General features: G+C 44.5%; 1 protein-coding gene and 1 pseudogene across 1 annotated transcript in view; one reads left to right on the top strand and one right to left on the bottom strand.

Annotated features, from left to right (window-relative positions):
* The window catches only part of LOC147897048 (DEA(D/H)-box RNA helicase family protein), a 34,018-nt gene that overhangs the window by 12,316 nt on the left and 1,416 nt on the right, over positions 1–20,286 (bottom strand). The gene's annotated exons all lie outside the window — the stretch shown is intronic.
* Positions 762–20,038, top strand: LOC147897049 (uncharacterized; annotated as a pseudogene).

Here is a 20,286-nt window from a genome sequence, read left to right as displayed (position 1 = left end):
CTTGTTGATGCGTGAGGAACGCAAAAATGAGGAGGCACTCTGATGCGCAAAGCTTGCCCAAGCAGAGAGGCAACAAAAGCTAGACTGAGAGGCGATGCTTCTCCAACACAAACAGATGTTAGCCGCAATGCAGGCAAGTTTGAGCGCAGCAACCGTCTCTGCCACAGCTTCGCCATCGACAAGGTAACATCACTCACTCAGTCCACTCCAAATTTTGTTAAGTATGATGGTAAGTGTGACCATTCAGCAATTTTGCAATTTATCCATCAGTTTGTAGCTCATTTCATTGGGCTAGTAAGCATACTGACCCAAAAACGTTTAAGATGAATTTTGTTTGGGCAACGTTTGTGGCTGGCCTCAAAGCCCGTTTTCTCCCACCCCAATATATGCTTAACCTGGAGGATGAGTTCGCTCGTCTCTCCCAGAATGGTTTGCCTATGTTGACATACAGTAACAAGGTCATCACGCTGGCGCAACAGTTGGACGTGACGGAGGGTGCCAAATTGAAGCAATTCATTCGAGGATTGGACACGAACATACGTTTTACCATTCGGAACTTCATCCCGCAGGATTACAAGTAAGCGCTAACTCTCGCACAAAATCAGGAGATGATGCTGAACAGGGAAAAGCCCAAGCAGGTCCAGAAAGATTCCAAAGCCTTGCAGCAGTCAAACAACACAGTGGGTAAGGATCAGAAGGACAACCAATTCCAAAAAAAAGACGGCCAGGCTTCTGGTCAAAAGGAGGAGTCCAAGCCAAAGATGACTCCGGATGAGAAGGCTAAAGGGGGTATTACGAGAGGGTATCTACAGCCCGACGAGCAAAAGCGGTACCACCAAGAACATCGCTACTTTCATTGCCACCACATCGCTCGGCATGGTAAGAAGGATTGTCCAAAGTGGCTTGCCGAAAAAGCTACAAAAGCACCTACTTCGTCCGTCGCCAATGTATTGGCTCTTCCAACCCCGTCTCCATCCTCAGCTACAAATGTCGTCTTCCCTGCTTTGAACGCCATTCCCACAATGGTCTTTCAAGGTAAGAAGGAGGGCGATTTCTCATATCAAAAGAAGGCACTCATTCGAGCATACGGCACAACTAACGGGCATCAGTTTATTGTCATGTACGATATGGGGAGTTCAAAAGATGCCATCTCCCCTCCGCTTGCCAAGACAGTGGGGTGCACCTTGGTGCCTCACGAGCTTGCAGTGGACGGGTTCACACCCATCTTGCACACACGCATCACGCATAAGACCATCCATTTCACTTTTTCAGTTCAGAAGGCCATGTTTACGTGGGATTTTATTTTGACTCCTTTGATGGGGTGTGACATGATCCTCGGGATTCAGTGGTTCCGTGAGCATGCTCCGACACCTGATTGGCGGCAGGACACCTTCACGATTGTGGAAGGTTTACTTAAGCCTGCCGTGATACGCGGTGATCGGAGCATACCAGGGATTCCATAAATCTCTCATATTCAAGCAGGTCGCGCCACCCGCAAGGGTGCCATGTGTGCACTTGTCTATGTCTAGTGCCAAATCACTTCAGTTCAAGCTGCTCCTCCGATGGGGCAAGCAATGGTGGATCTACTCCAAGAGTTCCAAGACATCATGCTATGGGACGATCTGCCACCCTAACTGCCTCCCAACCGACCGGAAGACCATCGCATCGATCTACTTCCAGACTCAACACCTCCAAGTAAGTTCCCTTATCGACTTTCAAAGTCTATGGAGGAGGAGTTAGAGCAGCAATTGTCTCAACTACTGCGCACAGCGTTTATTAGACCTTCTTCTTCGCCTTTCGCTACACCCATTCTATTTGTGGCAAAGAAGGATAAGTCTGCACGACTATGTGTCAACTACAGAGCACGCAACAAGCTTACGGTAAGCAACAAGTTTCCTATGCCCCACATCAAGTACATCTTGGAAAGACTCAATGGTGCAAGATTTTTTTCAAAGATTGACCTCAAGAGTCGCTACCATCAAATCCAGATTTTTGAAGCTGACATCCCAAAGACAACTTTTCGAATTGAGCGAGCTCATTACGAGTTCGTCGTCATGCCCTTTGGTCTGAAGAATGCACCACCAACATTCAACAAGATGATGTCCTGGGTATTCGCAGAGTATATTGGGAAGCGCTTTCCACGACTTGCAACGGTTGGCCACGACACCACCCGTTATGAAGATCGCCTCTTGGGATGATCCATTTCTAATAATCATAGACACTAGCAATGTCACCATAGGGGCAGTTTTACAGCAAGAGGATAGGCCCATGGCATAACAAAAAGCTTAACGATGCCGAAAAGAACTATTCAGTGTATGATAGAGAGCTCCTCGGAGTCATCCAAGCATTAAAACATTGGAAACCTTTCCTATACGGACGGACTTTCAGAGTGAAGACAGATCACCAAGCCCTTAAGTGACTTCAGATAATGCCTAGTACGCAATGGAGCGATCGGCAGCAGCAGCGGTGGAGCTAGATATTCCAGCAGTTTGGAGGAATGATCGAGTAGGTCCCAAGCAAAAACAACCCCGTTGCAAACGCTCTCAGTCGGAAAGGTTCCATCCAAACCATTGAGCACGCCATTGTTCTCGAAATCAAAGGAAAGGATCTTGATAGCATGAAGGCACAGTACGCAGAGTCAGCAGAGTTTGGCACGCAGTTCCAGTTAGCCACGACACTTGCTCCAGGCCATTACTCATTAGAGGACGGTTGGCTTTTCTATAAGAAAAGATTATGTGTACTCAAAGACAAACGGCAGTTGCTTCTTCATGATGCCCATGACGCCCTTACCGGTGGCCACAGAGGTATCAACGAAACTTAGGAGAAGTTAGAGCGCTATTTCTATTGGCCAAAGATGCGGAAGGACGTATACGGCTATGTGCAGAATTACAAAATATGCCAAAAGATCAAGGCTTCCCACAAGAAAGCGGCAGGATTACTTATGCCATTGCCAATCCCCGACGGTCCCTTTCAAGACATAGGTATGGATTTCGTGGGGCCACTTCCAGCATCCATAGGTACGCGTAATACTCAATGTCTTACTATTGTTTGTTGCTTTAGTAAATATTGTATGCTTATTCCCTGCAAACAAACGGCCAGCCTGAAGATGTAGCTCGTTTGTTTATCAAGTATTGGTATTGTTATGGATAAAATTGTCTAAGGAAAAAGGCATTAATATGTATGTGTGTTTGTATATGTGGCAATAGTATAATCAAATATGGTGTGCATAGGGCCCAAGGTTGTGAGGTGGTAGGGCACGACCATGTGCCACCCTTCCATGTAAGAGGACCCATAAGGTGTGTTGTACATAATCCATAATAGTAATATTATAAAATGCAAGGTGGCATGGCTCCTCCATGTGCCACCCCTCCACCTAGGATGCAATAATTGAGATATGGCTCAAAGTCCATGGGAGAAGCAATATAAAATGGGTGGAGATGGCTATTATATTGAGTTATTCCCTCCATATGGGATAGGCCCATGTGGGGGAGGTATAGAAGGACAAAGAGAGCTAGTTAAATAATGGGGAAAGTAGGATGAGGTGGCAAGATTCCTTGTGCCAACCCTCCACTTGTCCTCCTAGAGGTTTGAACCTATTATAAAATTGGAAAGAGACCAAGGGAGTATCATAGACTTGAGATATGGGGCTTAATTTATGTGGAAAATGGAGGCAAAGGGTTGTCGCACACAATTGAGAGTGCGTACCCACCTAGCCCACATGGAAGACTTTTCCACACACACCATGCATGTGGGAGGATACATTAATGTGGAGAGACCCTCTCTTTTGGCTATAAAAGGAAGGGGCTATTCCTTGATGAGACACGCTCATTCTTGTAAAGCCACCTAGCTAGTATTTTGATATTTCCCTCTCATCCCTTCTTTCCAATAAAGTATGGCTCACTTCCCTTGATGTCTACATCTCCACATTCCTCCTCCTATCATGTACATGCTTCTCTTCCCCCTCTCCCTTTCCCCTTGTGTCATAGTCTCCCTTTTCCTTCCCTCCACTTCTAATTCCTTGTTCACCCCTATGACATCCCTTCGCCCTCGTGATCTCCTTTTCTCTATGGTCTTTGAGCGTAGCCATACTTAGTCTCTAGCCTCTGATCTCGATAATTTTTCCGGCTAAAAGTTTTGGTGTGGCTGCTGGGATACGAATCTCCACGGCTGGTGGCGAATCTTCTATTCGTACGGGTTACATCAACAAAACTATACCATCTGTGCTCTTTCTAAGCTACTGCGCGTGCATTCGGTTTGTGCGTCTCCTGCGCGACAGTTCTCTGGACTGCTGCGACTTCTGGTTGCGGACAGTTTTCTGCGCTTCAGTTCTCTGGACTGCTGCGACTTCTGGTTGCGGACAGTTTTCTGCGCTTCAGTTCTCTGGACTGCTGCGACTTCTGGTTGCGGACAGTTTTCTGCGCTTCAGTTCTCTGGACTGCCGCGACTTCTGGTTGTGGACAGTTTTCTGGATTGCTCTGGTCGCGGACTGTTTCATGAGCCCCTGCAAAAGAGTAACAGCAGATCCCGCGCCCCCCCCTATCTCTTCTCTTCTTCTTCTTCTCCTTCTCTTTCTCTTCTCCTTCTCCTCTCTTTTTATTAAAGAGTAGGATTGGAACCCAAGACCTCCCCCTTCACAAAAGAAAGTCTTATCATTGGGCTAACAAGTTGGAAGTGGTTAAAATGTAATGATTTTTGTTCATATATTAAAATTGCGGGAGCTGTAACTCTCTAACCATAAGGAGTTTGCTCTTGCTGTAAAAAGCAAAAATATTTCATTTTATGTGCTCTATCCACATCTCTTGCTAGATTACCAATTCAGAACTTCTCCAAGCTCATTTCACGAACGCACGCCTCACGAGAAGGGTGGACATTTATGTCACTTCTCGACGCGTTTAAGGAATTGGTGCCTGTTCCTCCACACCTTACGGCTACCAATGCACGAGATGTCTTCCTTGATCTTCATGTCGACCTTCAACGGCTGATTGTCCAGTGCATTATTGATGGTGATGACGGGTGGAATGACACACCGTGGATGATTCATGGTGACGAACTACTGATACGCTGGGAGGATTTTGACTTTACTTCTACTCATTGTGCGGTGATCGAACTACTTGCTGCTTCAGAGGTAATCAAAACGGTTTCCTTCTTCGAAGGGTGGGATGCTCCCCAAGCTTGGAGGGAGATTTGGCGCATCTGCTTGTTGATTCCTGTGGAAAAGCTCGTCCTAAATGGTTTATTCACAATCTCATTACAAAGGTTTCTAGGCCTTGGCTATGGTTGGTAATGTTTTGACCAAGGAATCCATTTGTACCTAATCAGCCTTTTGTGCCTCATTTCGAGCTTCAAATTGTAATTCTTTTTGGGCTTAAGATAAACTATCAACAAAGAATTGCAAGTTTATTTGGTGCTGAACGTTTGGCTCAAGTGTTGAATTCTCCCCACCCTCTCCTCCTACCTATCTTGGACTACCGAGAAACTTGGGATGTCCGAATTCTAGTCTTGGTGTGATGACATCTTGGATTCTTCAATTTGATGGAGCTTACAAACCTTCGACCAAGGCGGCTGGCGTGGGTGTGAAGCTTACTTCACCGGGTGGTGAGGAGTTTTGTTACAGCAAGTCTTCGCCCGCAAGTACTTGCAACCAAGCTGAGTACTCAGCGCTCATTTTTGGGCTACAAAAGGCACAAGAACATCACGCCAAGCAATTCGAGGTGCAAGGAGATTCTCAACTAGTGTGTGAACAAGTTAGTGGAAGGTGGAAGGTGCGGAGCAAAGGCTTGCTTCCACGACATCAACAAGCCTTGGAACTTTGCAACCAATTTGAAGAGGTAAAAATTCAGCATATCCCTCGAGCTAGAAATCTTGTTGCTGATTTCTTAGCACGTGAAGCTTGTATTTCAATCACGCATGACGCGATGGAAGCGCCACCCCAACAAAGCCGCAAGCCACGAAGGAGGATGATCGTTTGTAAGGAATGCAAAGGTTGTGGTCATCATGAAACTAAGTGTTGGGCATACTTGATACGAGTTCACCGACTTCGGAAGACCATCAGGAGGATTCTCAAGGACATTACTCAAAAGAAGGATGCCAGACCGCACACCCCTTGAAGAAATAGAATGGCGACTACAAGAACTGGAAGAAGCTGAAGGTGATGTGCAAGCTCTCCAACTGCTGACATTTGTCATGGCATTCTTGTTTGCCTTGATGAACAACCTCATGCAATGTCGCACTTCTAACCCTCGCGTGTAATGATCAATGTGATATCATGAGGATTGGTCCTTTTAGGATTGTCTATGTGCTATTCTATGCTGAAGATTCTTCTCGTGTAATATTTCACACTACACCAGTCACACCCTACCCTGCCTATGTGTGCTTTTTGGATGTATCTTCACCCGATTTTCGGTTCAAGCTTCCTCTTACTATTGTTCGTCCATAGATAAGCCCCTCTTTTCCATCTTCCAAGCATGGCTGACATTCCCGTGTTTTGTGGACGGGTAGAAGAAAATCCAAATGAGTATCTTGTGGCTTTCAAACGCCGTTGTGTCTCTCTCAACTTTCTTACTGAAGACAGATGGCTATTGGTTCTTCCCACATTTCTAGAAGGTTTGGCTCAAGTGTGGTATGAGAAGCAAACCGAAGATGTTCGCCAAAGCTGGCCAAGGTTGACAGCAGCAATGATTGAGTATTTCGGCAAAGAAGAGGAGCCGGAGAATGTGTACCTGCAAGTGGCAAATTTGAAGCAGTCAGAAGGTGAGACGGCGCGTCGATATGTGGATCGAGCGGCCGTGCTCCTGGACCGTTTGATTGCCACACAGGAGGACAATGTCGGGTTTCGAGCTGGAATGACTCAGCATGTGCTGGGCTACCTTGTAGCAGCAGCGAGTGATGAATTCCGCCTCAAGCTTAAATGGGAGAATCCAGAAACTATGGTGCTAGCACATGAGATTGCTCAAAAGTTTGATAAAGTTCAGTCTGACCCCGCTTCAAAGAAGACGATTGTCCCTCCGCATCCCCCTCCATTCCTGCAACAACAACCTGGGGGGTCTAACTCAGGGGCATACCCCCACCCCTCATTAGGAATGTATCCACCGCCTCCACCTCAAATGTATGGTCCTCCCTTAGATGCTTACCCTCAACAAGGTGGATATCCTCATCCTCCGCCTCGAAGATTTCCCCAGCCTCGCCCACGAGCTCCCCTCCTCTCTACTCCCGTGGCCCCTCCAACTAAAGAGGCCCCCCCTGCAACAGAACCTGGAGTCAATGACCTAGCCAAGGCCCTGAATGATCTTCGGCTTGAGATGGTGGGCATCAGAAATCAAACCAACCGCCCTCCAAGAGATCGTGCTAATGTTGTATGCTACGAGTGCCACCAGAAGGGTCATTATCGCACAGAATGCCCCAATATTCCCAGGGTGAATCTTCTAAGTGAGTCGGGCACTGAGGATTCTGATGTGGAGATCCTTGATCTCGGGAAAAGAACTCGTGCTACCTCGGACCCCTCTCCAAACCGTGGACCGGGCCGCCCCAGGAAGAAGGTGTCCTTCTCAGAGCCCTCAGATGCTGAGATGGCAGACCCACCAACAGAGAAGACTAAAAGATCTCGCAGGAGTAAGTGGTCACCCTCGGATTTTCCCATCGACTCAGGGCAAGAGGACTATTCGGTCGTTCAAGACCTTGCTCATCGTTCTTTGAGCATCACACTCCCTCAACTAATAGCATTAAGCCCTAAGGTGAGACGTGAGCTGCAGCAAGGTCTCTCAACAAGGAAGAGCAAGAAAAAGGGAAAGGTACGAGAGGTATCTTCTATCTCTGAAGAAATTGATCGGCACCCACACACAGTAGATGTCATCATAGATAATTGCCGTGTCAAAAATGTGTGTGTTGATGGGGGAGCTGCATGTAATATCATGGTGCCCCGCATCATGAAGAAATTGAATTTGAAATGTACAAGGCGTTCCTCCACTCGAATCAAGGTAGCAGATGGTCGACGACTCGCCACCATGGGAGTCATTGAGGATTTGCCCATCACTATCAACGGGCTGACCACCACTGTCAATTTCTATGTAGTGGACATTGAAGATACAGGCAGAAGTTACCCTGCCATACTCGGGAGACCATGGTTGAGAAAAAGTGATGCAGTCAGCTATTGGAAGACAGGACACATGTCTTTTGGTGCTTCCAAGGAGAAAATCCCTGTGCAACCTGGCGCCATGGAACCGGAAGAAGAAGAGGAGCATGATAGTGATACTATCTCATCTTCAGTGTCTGAGTCCATGGAAGAATCAAACGGGGGGGGAGGAATTCTCAGAGGAGGAAGTTTACATGATGGGGGTCTCTCCGACCCTGCCACCTGCAGAAAAGATAACAGCTAGTCCTCAACAGCTCGAATCAATGCTTTCTCCAAACCTCACTCCAGGTGAGAAAGATGAGTTTCTTGAAATGTTCAAAGATTTCCCTGATCTCTTTGCAACTAGCTACCACCACCTTCGCCATGTGACAGCCATAGAGCACAAGATAGAGCTGAAGCCTGATGCAAAGCCTGTGGCTCAGAAGTATCGGAGATTAGGGCCTCTGCAGACCGATGCTTTGCGCTTAGAGTTGCAGAAGCTTGTAGAGGCTGGGTTTATTGTTCCGGTACACAATACTGAATGGGTTTCACCAGTGGTAGTCATCCCAAAGAAAAACAACAAGTGGCGGGTCTGCATCGACTATGAGAAGCTCAACGCTGCCACCAAGAGGGATCATCATCCTCTATCCTTTCAAGACCTCATTCTTGAGAAGGTAAGTGGTCATGAGATGTATACTTTCTGTGATGGTTACTCGGGGTTTTATCAAATCAGAATTGCCGAGGAAGATGTGCTTAAAACCACATTTGCCACACCCTGGGGGACATTTGCATTCAAAGTAATGCCATTTGGCCTCACCAATGCTCCTGCCACCTTTTAAAGATTTATGCAGATGGTGTTTGCTCCTTATTCGGGGGATTTCTTAGAGGTGTTTTTAGATGATTTCTGTATATTCTCATCACGTAAGGAGCACATCAGGAAGGTTAGATTGGCATTCCAAAGGGTCAATGATGCAAATGGCAGTCTCAACCCTGAGAAATGCACCATTGGAGCCACTCAAGGGAGGTTATTGGGACATGTTGTCTCATCTAAGGACATCAAGCCTGACCCCGAGAAGGTAGAAGCCATCTTCAAACTCTCCCCACCTACAACCAAACGTCAGGTACGCTCATTTGTCAATCTAGCAGGATACTATCGCCGCTTCATTGATCAGTATGCTGCTTTGACACGGCCCATGACTATGCTATTAAAAGATGGGGTTGATTTCTCTTGGAATGAGGATTGTGATCATGGGTTTGCACAAATCAAGAATGCTCTGGCTTCAGAACCCATTCTACGCAATCCAGACTTGTCAAAGACCTTCTATATCAATCCTGGGTTTGGTGAGCACACTCTGGCAGGTATTCTTCTCCAGCAAGGGGAGGATCGGTTCATGTATCCCGTTCGATTTGCTTCTCGACAATTGCTCGACACTGAGCGACGCTATTCAGAGGCCGACAAGCATGCCTTGTCTTTGGTGTTTTGCATTGAGAAATTTAAGCATTATGTGGCTGGAAAGTCCTTCTTTATACTCACTAGCACTGGTCTTGCAAAGCAGGTTCTTCAATCACCAAATCCCATGGGCCGGTTGGCCAAATGGTTGGCAGTTCTACAAGAATATGATTTTTCTTGCAAAATTGTAAAAGGGGGTTGTTCCAACTTGAAGAATGCTTTGATCGATTTAGAAGAATGCCTTGATGTAACCCTGGTAGCAGCCATAGAAGTTGGGGATCCTTGGTATGGTGGTATCTATAAGTTTTTGACCGCTTTCTCCTTTCCTTCAGAAAGTACAAGCTATGAGAGAAAGAAGATCTGCAGAGATAGTAAGCGCTACACCCTCCTTGATGGGGTGTTGTACCGTCAAGGCATGGATGGGGTACTCAGACGGGCCATTGATGCAGATGAAGTGCCTAAGATCTTGAAGCATTATCATGATGGATTTTGTGGAGGCCACTATGCCAGTGACTATACAGCCTTGACTATACAGCTAAGAAGATTTTACATGCTGGATACTATTGGCCGACATTGTTCAAGGATGTCACTTTGTATTGCAAAACCTGTGAACCATGTCAATTCTTTGGTAGGAAGGATTTGCGTCCCGGGCAACATCACCCAGTGATGTCCATCCATCCGTTTCAGAAGTGGGGAATAGATTTTGTCGGGCCCTTGCCCATGACTGCCCGCAAAAAGAAGTATCTTTTGGTAGCCACTCAGTATGTCACTAAGTGGGCTGAAGCTATCGCTCTCTCTGCTGCAAATGGAAAGGCAGTTTCAAGTTTCATATTTGAACGTATCTGCACAAGGTTTGGGACACCCATGGAGATAGTCTCTGACCATGGGAGTCCATTCTTAAATGAAGCAGTGGAGTTACTCATGGATCGCATGGGCATTGATCATCACACTTCTAGCATCTATTATCCAGCATCCATGGGTCAAACACAGCGGACCAATGGCCTCCTCTGTAAAACCATAGGAAAAATGGCCGCAGGGAATAGGAGCCAATGGGATCAGAAGGTCACTGAAGCAGTGTGGGCTTACAACATCACTCATAAAACATCTACAGGTCACACCCCTTTTGAGTTGGTGTATGGTACTGAGGCAGTTTTACCACTAGAGATAGAGATTCCGGCCTTGAGATTGGCGCAGGAACAGAGGATGACAGAAGATGAACGTGTAGAGGCCAGATTGGTACAACTTGAGAAGTTAGATGAGACCCGACGCCTTGCACTACACCAGACAGAGATCCAAAAGAATCGACAAAAGGCCCGATTGGATGCTAAGATTCGCAAGGGATGGGAAAGACACTTTGCTGAGGGGGATGTTGTGCTATGCTTTGATAACAGATTGGACCACCAAATGGATAAGAAGTTTCTGCCACTGTGGGCTGGTCCATACAAAGTCATCAAAGAATGTAGCAATGGGTCTATACAAGTTCAGGAGCTGCATGAACCATATGGCAAGAAGGTGATCAACAAGCGCTACCTCAAGCCTTTCTTTGTGCGTGATGGTCCTAGGCATGGAAATGCCGTGCATTCCCTGCCTGGGGGAGGGAACTGTTATGGATAAAATTGTCTAAGGAAAAAGGCATTAATATGTATGTGTGTTTGTATATGTGGCAATAGTATAATCAAATATGGTGTGCATAGGGCCCAAGGTTGAGGTGGTAGGGCACGACCATGTGCCACCCTTCCATGTAAGAGGACCCATAAGGTGTGTTGTATATAATCCATAATAGTAATATTATAAAATGCAAGGTGGCATGGCTCCTCCATGTGCCACCCCTCCACCTAGGATGCAATAATTGAGATATGGCTCAAAGTCCATGGGAGAAGCAATATAAAATGGGTGGAGATGGCTATTATATTGAGTTATTCCCTCCATATGGGATAGGCCCATGTGGGGGAGGTATAGAAGGACAAAGAGAGCTAGTTAAATAATGGGGAAAGTAGGATGAGGTGGCAAGATTCCTTGTGCCAACCCTCCACTTGTCCTCCTAGAGGTTTGAATCTATTATAAAATTGGAAAGAGACCAAGGGAGTATCATAGACTTGAGATATGGGGCTTGATTTATGTGGAAAATGGAGGCAAAGGGTTGTCGCACACAATTGAGAGTGCGTACCCACCTAGCCCACATGGAAGACTTTTCCACACACACCATGCATGTGGGAGGATACATTAATGTGGAGAGACCCCCTCTTTTGGCTATAAAAGGAAGGGGCTATTCCTTAATGAGACACGCTCATTCTTGTAAAGCCACCTAGCTAGTATTTTGATATTTCCCTCTCATCCCTTCTTTCCAATAAAGTATGGCTCACTTCCCTTCATGTCTACATCTCCACATTCCTCCTCCTATCATGTACATGCTTCTCTTCCCCCTCTCCCTTTCCCCTTGTGTCATAGTCTCCCTTTTCCTTCCCTCCACTTCTAATTCCTTGTTCACCCCTATGACATCCCTTCGCCCTCATGATCTCCTTTTCTCTATGGTCTTTGAGCGTAGCCATACTTAGTCTCTAGCCTCTGATCTCGATAATTTTTCCGGCTAAAAGTATCCCATTGGAGGGTTGCCAATCACATCCGACAGGGACTCAAAGTTTACGTCTAACTTTTGGCGAGCCTTGTTTGATAATTTTGGTACTAAGCTACAGATGTCCAGTGCTTTCCATCTACAATCGAACGGCGAGACGGAAAAGTATAAAGGTATAGCATTTGATATTTGAAATCATATTGTCATGATGCTCAGGGAAAGTGAGAGCAGTTTCTTCCGCTTGTGCAGGCCATTCTGAACCATACCTATTCTTCAAGTATTAGTCGCACACCTTATGAAGCAGCGTTTGGACGGCGGTTTACCTCACTCCTCACCCGGATGGTGTCTCCATCTCTTGAAGCCAATAAAACCACCGGATTACGAAGTCCGTGAAAAGCCACATCGCCAAAGCTCAAGCATCGTATGCGCGCCAAGCTAACAAATCCAGACGAGATGTCCAATATAAAGAGGGTCAATGGGTGTATTTACGCATTATCAAGCAAAGATTGAAGCAGGTGGGCAAGCGATGCCCTTAGCTATCCTTCAAGAGCTTCGGACCATTCCCTATTATTCAGAAGATCAACGATGTCTCAATGAAGTTACGCCTACCAGACAGTTGGACTATGCACAACGTGTTCCATGTAGCTTGGTTGAAGCCATATTTTGGACCTCCTCTTTCAGAGATTTCCGACGATCAACAACCTGAAGTTCTTGATGAAGCCGAAGTTTTGTAGCCAGAACAAATCCTTCTTCATAAACTCAAGCATGGGTCAGGACGCAGGATCCGTGAGTTTCACACCAAGTTCCGTGATTGAGGTACCCATGAAGCAATGTGGTTGAACGAAGATTTTTTTCCAGGAGTTTCCCCAGATATTGGCGGACTACTTGGAAGCAATGAACCTACTGCCAAGTTAAGGAGGGAATGTCACATGCACCCCTGCACTTGGGTGCAAGGTGACACACTGGCTACATCGACAAGTGTGTTATAGCTCCCAGATAGGAGATTTTGTCGTATGCTGTGACCCCTTTTTGAGCCCTTGTCCACGGACAGTCACGCACAAGCTACATAGGTCAGTCTCTCAGCCTTAGGTCAAGTCAATAATTCAGTTCTTGTTCACTAGTACCCACTGGAGAACAGTAGGTTAAGTATTTCCATCTTATAGGTTAGGTCTTAGCCTAGGTTAGGAGCCCTTTAGGGCCCCCAAAGGCTAGACAGGTAAGCCGGGAAGGCAGCCTGCAAAGGCTGCCCAAAAACTCCCCTGGCAAATGAGCCAGGGAGGGCTTTTATAGGCTGGTTGTAGGCCAACCAGTCTGTAAAACAGACCGACCAAGTCGGCTGTTTACAGACTGGGTTGGCTCAGTTCCAGCCCTATAAAAGGGCCCCCTTGCTGCCCTTTTGAAGGATTCAGTTTGCTCCTGCCTTCAGCTCTCCTACAGCTCCACTTCAGCTCCTGTGCAGCCCCTGAGATCCTCAGATCTGGCCCTGCTCTAGCCTCAGTCCCTTGGCCATCAGTTCAGCCTGATCTGAAGGTGACCACGCAGCACAACAGTCAGAGGTTTGGACCAGCAAACGGAGAAAGGTTTGGACACTGTTTCCTCAGCTTTCTCAGCTCTCTTTTACAGTTTACACAGCTCACTCTCAGCTCTACATTTCAGTCATCTCTCGGTTCTCTCATAGGATCTATCACTCAAAGTTTTCACTCTCTCACTCACGTAGTAACCCTGCATTCCGGTAGACAGCACAAGCCTCTCCCTTGCCTTGCAAAAGCATCCTACATCGTCAGTGTGGACAGCGTCAAGGTCTCGGTATTGGTCAACGTTGCCTCTCAAGTCTTTGAGTCTGCTATACGTGTGCACAGTGAGTTCTTCAGAAGCGCGTTCCATGCTCTCTCGAAGAGTGTTCTTTGTATTTCTCAGTTCTCCAAGTATAAATCAAATTCTCCCCTGATTGGGAGAGGGGGCCCTCAGTGGGTACAAGGACCCAATCGGTTGTCGACTCTACTCTCTCTCTACCCTCATCTCCTTTCTCTCTCTATGGTAAACAAGACTAATTCCTCACTAAAGGTTTAAAGAAGGTTGCTGTGAATTACACGATCAGATTACCGTTGCATGTTACACCCGCGCAGAAAGGTGGAAGGATCACTAGACAGAGAGTCTACATAAGCTCAAAGGAGCACATGGGCTCAAAGATCTAGAGGTGGTAGGAGGATTTTTGGTAAGATCAGAGGACCATGGTTTCGTGATCTCCTTCTGATTTTGGACGGATGGAAATATATCAGTGTGGCTTCTATATTTCTCTTGGATGAACTGCTGTTTACTGGTCTGCACACACATCTATGAGTGTGAAGTATACACAAGTGAAGAAGTTTGATTCCGTAGTGAAACACTTCCGCATGGGATTCCTGGGTTCATCTATAGTCTTCCACTACCCGATACCATTTCTAACAAAAGCCTCACATTCTCCGGATTGCAACAGTTGATATGTTTCCAAAGCTGAACAGAAATATTGAGTAGTAGATACATGTAAATTCAAATCAACATGAGATGCCATATTAAGCATTGGTCCTCGAAAACCTCGATAAAGAGCAATCAGCTTTTCAAAATTTTCTGGGCAAATTTGTATGGGGAGGGATGGCCGTAAAAAAGTGGGAAAATAGGCCTAGTTAGGGGTAGCCCAAGGGGCAAAAACGAAATTAGGAGGGCTAAAAAGGAGATAATAGGGAGGGACTATATAAGTCATATTTCCCTCTGTGTGATGTGACGCTCCTTATGGCATCTACAACCACGTGCTTCTTACCCCCCCCCCCTCTCTCTCTCTCTCTCTCTCTCTCTCTCTCTCTCTCTCTCGATCAAGTGTATGGGCTACTTCTTGTGATTGTGTATGGGTTACTTCTTGTGATTTCTATGGGTTACTCCTAGTGAACGTACTTTGTCTCATAGGCCCACAAGAGATGTAAATGCATCTCTCTCTATCTCTCTCTCTCTCCCCCCCCCCCCCCATCCCTCCTTCTACAATCTTTCCTTTTCTCCAACTCCTTCCTTGCTATTCTCCCCCCTTGTCTCTACATCTGTCCCATCACAAATATGTACACTGGAGTGCCCTAGAATGCTACTGGCTGACCTTTCCTATCCATTGTCTTCAGCTTGCTCAGCTTGCTGCTGATAAGCATATACCTTTGTAAGACTAGAATAAGTCCAATCATACAAATTTAGATTTTTTGTTGTTCTGAAGATCAAAAATCTACACAGAAAATAAAAGAGAAAATGAAAGAGAAGAAAATAGGGGTAAACAAAAACTTTTATGAAAAAAAAAAGGAAGACATACTTAGCAAGCAAAGCAACACTTATGTCGTCATCAGTGCCCAAGCATAAGAAACTATACTGGGTTTCTAAAGACCCGCGGAGTCTCTTGGGCAAACCCAGTGCTTACTAAAATACGTCAAATAAACAAAAGAGAAAGAAAAGAAGAAAGGAAGCAGGTGCCTAAGCAAAAAATAAACAAGCAAGTCAAGAAACAAAAACTTCCAAAAAACTAGAATCTCTCTCTCTCTCTCTCTCTCTCTCTCTCTCTCTCACTCTCACTCTTAGTTAAAACATAAAAAGCTAAATGGCCCTTTACACTTATGTATCATTTCCTACAAAGAGGCAAAAATACGTTTCTAACTTAGAATGCACAAGCATACTCAAACAAACTCTCTTTTGAAACTAAAAGAAAAACGGGCTATTCAGCTCCCCGCTTTTTGTTTTCAGCTTATGTTCAATCATTCCAAACATACCTAAGGCCGATACACCATAGATAAAAGACTTCATATCTAAGATTGTGCGTACTTTTTTCATTATTTTCCTTGGATTATACCTCTTGTGTAATAGTAAAGTGATCAAATTACTACATTGAGTGATAACCACTCCTTAGTTGTACAAAGGCGGGAAAATCTATGGAATTGGAAAGAAATGACTCCATATTTTGCCAAATCAGAAATGTTTGAGTCAATGTGAGGCATTTTTATAATGTGTTAACCACTATATTCAGGTTGTTCACATTTATCGTATATATCAACCTCTAATCCTATGGTAGATTGAGAAAGTCTAAGATATAAGAAAACACAAGAATCCCCTCTTGAAGTGCAGTTCAATTCACAAGAGTCACGAGGATAGATTCCTTCTCCAAAAGCACTAGTGTCTTTGTACATAAAGTCTTGAAAGTTAGGAACATCTCGTACAAATAAATCATCTATAAAACACCTAACTTGGCTAAGCTTATGTAAAATGATAGGGCAGGTATTGATAGAAATAAGACGTTGCATAAACTCAAATTCATAAGTGAAAAGATAAAAGTTTGCTAAAAAGACGGCACAATTAGTGTCCATGGGGATTCTATAATTTGTTGAAACAAAGAATCACCTATTGTGATGTAAAGATTATCTTTAAAAAAATCTATCCAAGAGCAAACATCTTCCACACTTATTACCTTTGTGTATCTTTTCTTTTTAGAACCTATGTCATGATCTTTATTTTTTAGCCACATAAAGTCAAAGCATAAGGCTGTTTTCTCAACTTTTAGCACTTTGCATCTATCTTTGTCAAATCTTAGCTTGAAAACTTCAACCACTAGCTTTTTTATTCTGAACTTCAGGTCTTCCAGCTCGATCTTTGTAAAAAGCGTGGTAAAATCATAGGTTTGAAGGAGAATAGGAGACTCTTTTTCCTGAATGCTTCGAGACAAATTAAAAAATTTTACAATAGGAATCACTCCTACAGAGTCATATAAAATCCAGCTTGAGTGCGAGGGGACATCTGCCTCTTTTAATAAGTCCCTCCAAAGTTCATGGATACTAGGCAACATGGCTTTGAAGCAGTAGCTTAGCCATTTAGAGACATCCGTCAAAGTAGTCTCACAAGCAGCTGCAATAAATCTTGGCTTTTTTGGAGTTTTGTGAAACTTTCAAGCAGCACAAAGAAAAGGTATACTTGGATTGCAAACAAACCCAGAAGACTTGCAAAAACTCTGATGTTTTGAGATCAAATCCTTTTGAGAAACTAAGGCAAGGACGTAAGTGTTGGCAAACGAGTCCACTTCTCTCAAAAGACATTCCAAGTAAAACTTTTTGATAATAAAAACAAAGTTATTGGAACATTTGTCCATATAAGAAATAACAAAATTCCTATGGAATTTTCGAAGAAGAGTTTCATCTTCTTTAGAAAGATGGTTACTTTGCTTTGAGCAATTAACCGAAGGGACTTCTTCTAGTTTCAAAGCAACTTTCTAAATTCTTCAAAATCTTTCCTTTCCATTCTCATAAGATGTTTTGAACTCCTAAACATTCTTCTAATTGCAAAACAAACTTTGAGATTTCCTTATAAATAGCTTTTAAAGGGCAAGACTCTTTAAAAGAGTACAATCGAAATTTCGTGCCTTTCATGAAAAGGTCTCTTAAGTTACTAGAAAGCAAAATTGAGGTATCAACTGTGACTACATGTCCTAAAATCAACATCAATAAAGCTTTGGAACCTCTTACTTTAATAACAACAAGGTTCTCTAAGGATAGAAGAATTTGAATGCTCTGAAAGCCTTTTACCTATCTCTCCATAGTTGAAAGCCTTTTGTCCTACAGTTTTTACATACTTCCAAAGCTACTACTGGATGCTTCCAAATTCTTCTCACAAAATGAGGGAGAGAATGCATTACTTCAGGAGACTTCAAAATTGAGTTTAAGCCTATCTTGTCAAGTGAGGGAGAAGTAAAAATACAAATCAAGATTTCCTTATTTAGATAGACTTCTTTGCTTTGAAAGGAAGCTTTTACTTTTAAGAAGCGATCCAACGAAGTTTTAAGTTGTATATAATGGAGCTTATTTAGATTCAAATTCTCAAAAGAGAAGTTTTCCAAGATGTATTGAAGTTTAAAATGAACTTTGACATTATATTTTTCAAAAACTTTTATTGAAAAAAGACCCAGAGACATTAATCTATCTAGGTAGAGTAGTCTTCTTTTATAGTCTCAAGAAGCAAAAACTCTTGGAATTGAGGAAGTTAAAGGAACTAAAGGAGGAGGAAGTGGAGGAAGAGGAAGTGAAGGAGGCAACTCACGAACATGTGAGATTGCAGGAGAGCTAGGACAACCCCGTAACATAACTTTAGGTTTCCATACGATGTTAGGTGTATGACTATGTTGGTAATGAGGAATGTTAAAGGGCTTGATATGAGTTCTCCACATCAAAGGGTTCTTTTTTTAGGTTCTTTTATTTTTACGAAGAGTTGATTTTCCTTCCAAATTAAAACCTCTTGGGAAGAAAGTGTGTAAAGTTCTCATCCAAAACAATTCACGAGGACGAGCAGCCTTGTAAAAATCCTTGGCATTATTAAAATGGCCCTCTATATGCTCAATGGGAAAGCAACGAAAAGATTCGAAACCAGACTTTGCCATTGCCGCATATATTCTCAATTAATGAATTCTTCCTATGAACTTTTCTAGCTTCCCTAACATGTTCTTGAAAACGAATAAAAGCTGTCCTATAGGTTTGTCCTACATAAAGCATATTACTACTATGTATGTTATAGACAACATAAATTACTTGCGTGGCATATATAGGACTAACAGAAACAAAAGTCTTGAGATGCTTGTTTCTAAGACGTCTTAGTTTATTAAGAATTCTTATGTTATTATTAGTATAATGAGTGCTAACTAATAAAGCCTTAAAGTTAGACCAATTAATGTTACCTTCCCCAAAATCATGAAGAATATTCATGTTTGACCTAGCTATAAAGTTAAACCTTTCTCTATATATGTTTCTTCTAACTATGTTTCTTCTAACTTTTTTGTTTTGATTTACCGAGCTAGACCCAACTAAATCACCTACCAAAGAGACAAGACCATCACTGGTATTTCCAATATTGTTCGGTGAGGTCAAATGATCCAACATTGGGGAACTTGCTTGCACTCTCCCTGCCCATCCCAAGGCAGTTTCTCCCTTGCTATATCCCCTAACTCTAGTAGGAGTGAGACTAGTATTTAGGGGGGGGCTTGCTTGCACAGTCGTTACTCGTCCCACGGTAACTCCTCCCTTACTACTACAAGGGAATGTCACAGGAGCCAGATGACATCCCAGGAGATCGCCCTGTTGGTTTCCAAAAGGCGAATTCATCATAGCATGTATCGCTAAGCACACTGGGGTGCCCTGGACTGCCAAAGACCTCCAAAGGGGCATCTTTCATAGGGCTCGCCATTCAAGGCCCTCCAAAATAGCCAACCAGGCCTAGGGTTCAAACACTGTGGACTGGCCCTTAGATCGGTCATACTGCTGACCAGCTCAGCCTGCTGCTAACCTGCTCCAAGCTGCTGCCAACTGCAACCAGCCTACTGGCCTATATAAGCCACCAATGGTGCCCATTGCTGGGCAGATCCCCAGCCAATCTTCCCTTGTATAGGGCCCCTTGCCAGCCATATACAAGGGCTGGCCTGTGCAGCCCACATGGCTTCCCTAAACCAACATGAAGAAGGATGAATCTTTGCTGCCTCACAGACTATTTGCTGCCCAGATGGCAGCCTCTCTCTATCCCTCCCGTCTACCCGTCTGACTTCCCCTTGTTCTCCTCATATGGGGGGCTCACAGATGGGGAGTTGCCCTTTACAATCCAACACTCCCTCTCAGCGATCCATCATGGGCCAATACCCACTTTGTTGAAAATGCTCCATCAGCTTACATATAGAAGCTTCAGGAACAAGCCAAAGGCGTTGTCATCATCATGTCCAAGTTCATGTACGCTCCTATAACTCCAGGTCTTGCTCTGCATCATACAGGTGACCTTCGGGAGCTTAGGATTAAGACCTGAGTTCCGCTCGATGAGAGCTTGGTTCCGTAAAGGCCGCTGGGAGCAGTTCAAGAGCTTCTTGAAGGAAGCCAGTTGGTGAGGATCTATGTAGAGCAGCAGCATGGATCTCACTATAGGTTCTGAGGATCGAGGGTTGTGGATGCAGATGCAGCTTGAGGTAAACGGGTTGAAACAGACCAGGATGCTTGGTACCTTACAGTATTTTGTCGGTCCATGGTTTTTTAGGGGACTTTGGATGAAGCTGCTTGTGCCTTGATGTCTTTGAAGACTTTGGGGTGTTCATGACTTAATTTAATAGTGCAACTAATGTGCGACGCTTGATTGAAC

This window comes from Dipteris shenzhenensis, chromosome 11, assembly GCF_047967505.1.
Source record: "Dipteris shenzhenensis isolate YYH24624 ecotype China chromosome 11, Dip_SZ_1.0, whole genome shotgun sequence".
NCBI lineage: Eukaryota > Viridiplantae > Streptophyta > Polypodiopsida > Gleicheniales > Dipteridaceae > Dipteris > Dipteris shenzhenensis.
This window is presented reverse-complemented; position numbering and strand designations above follow the sequence as displayed.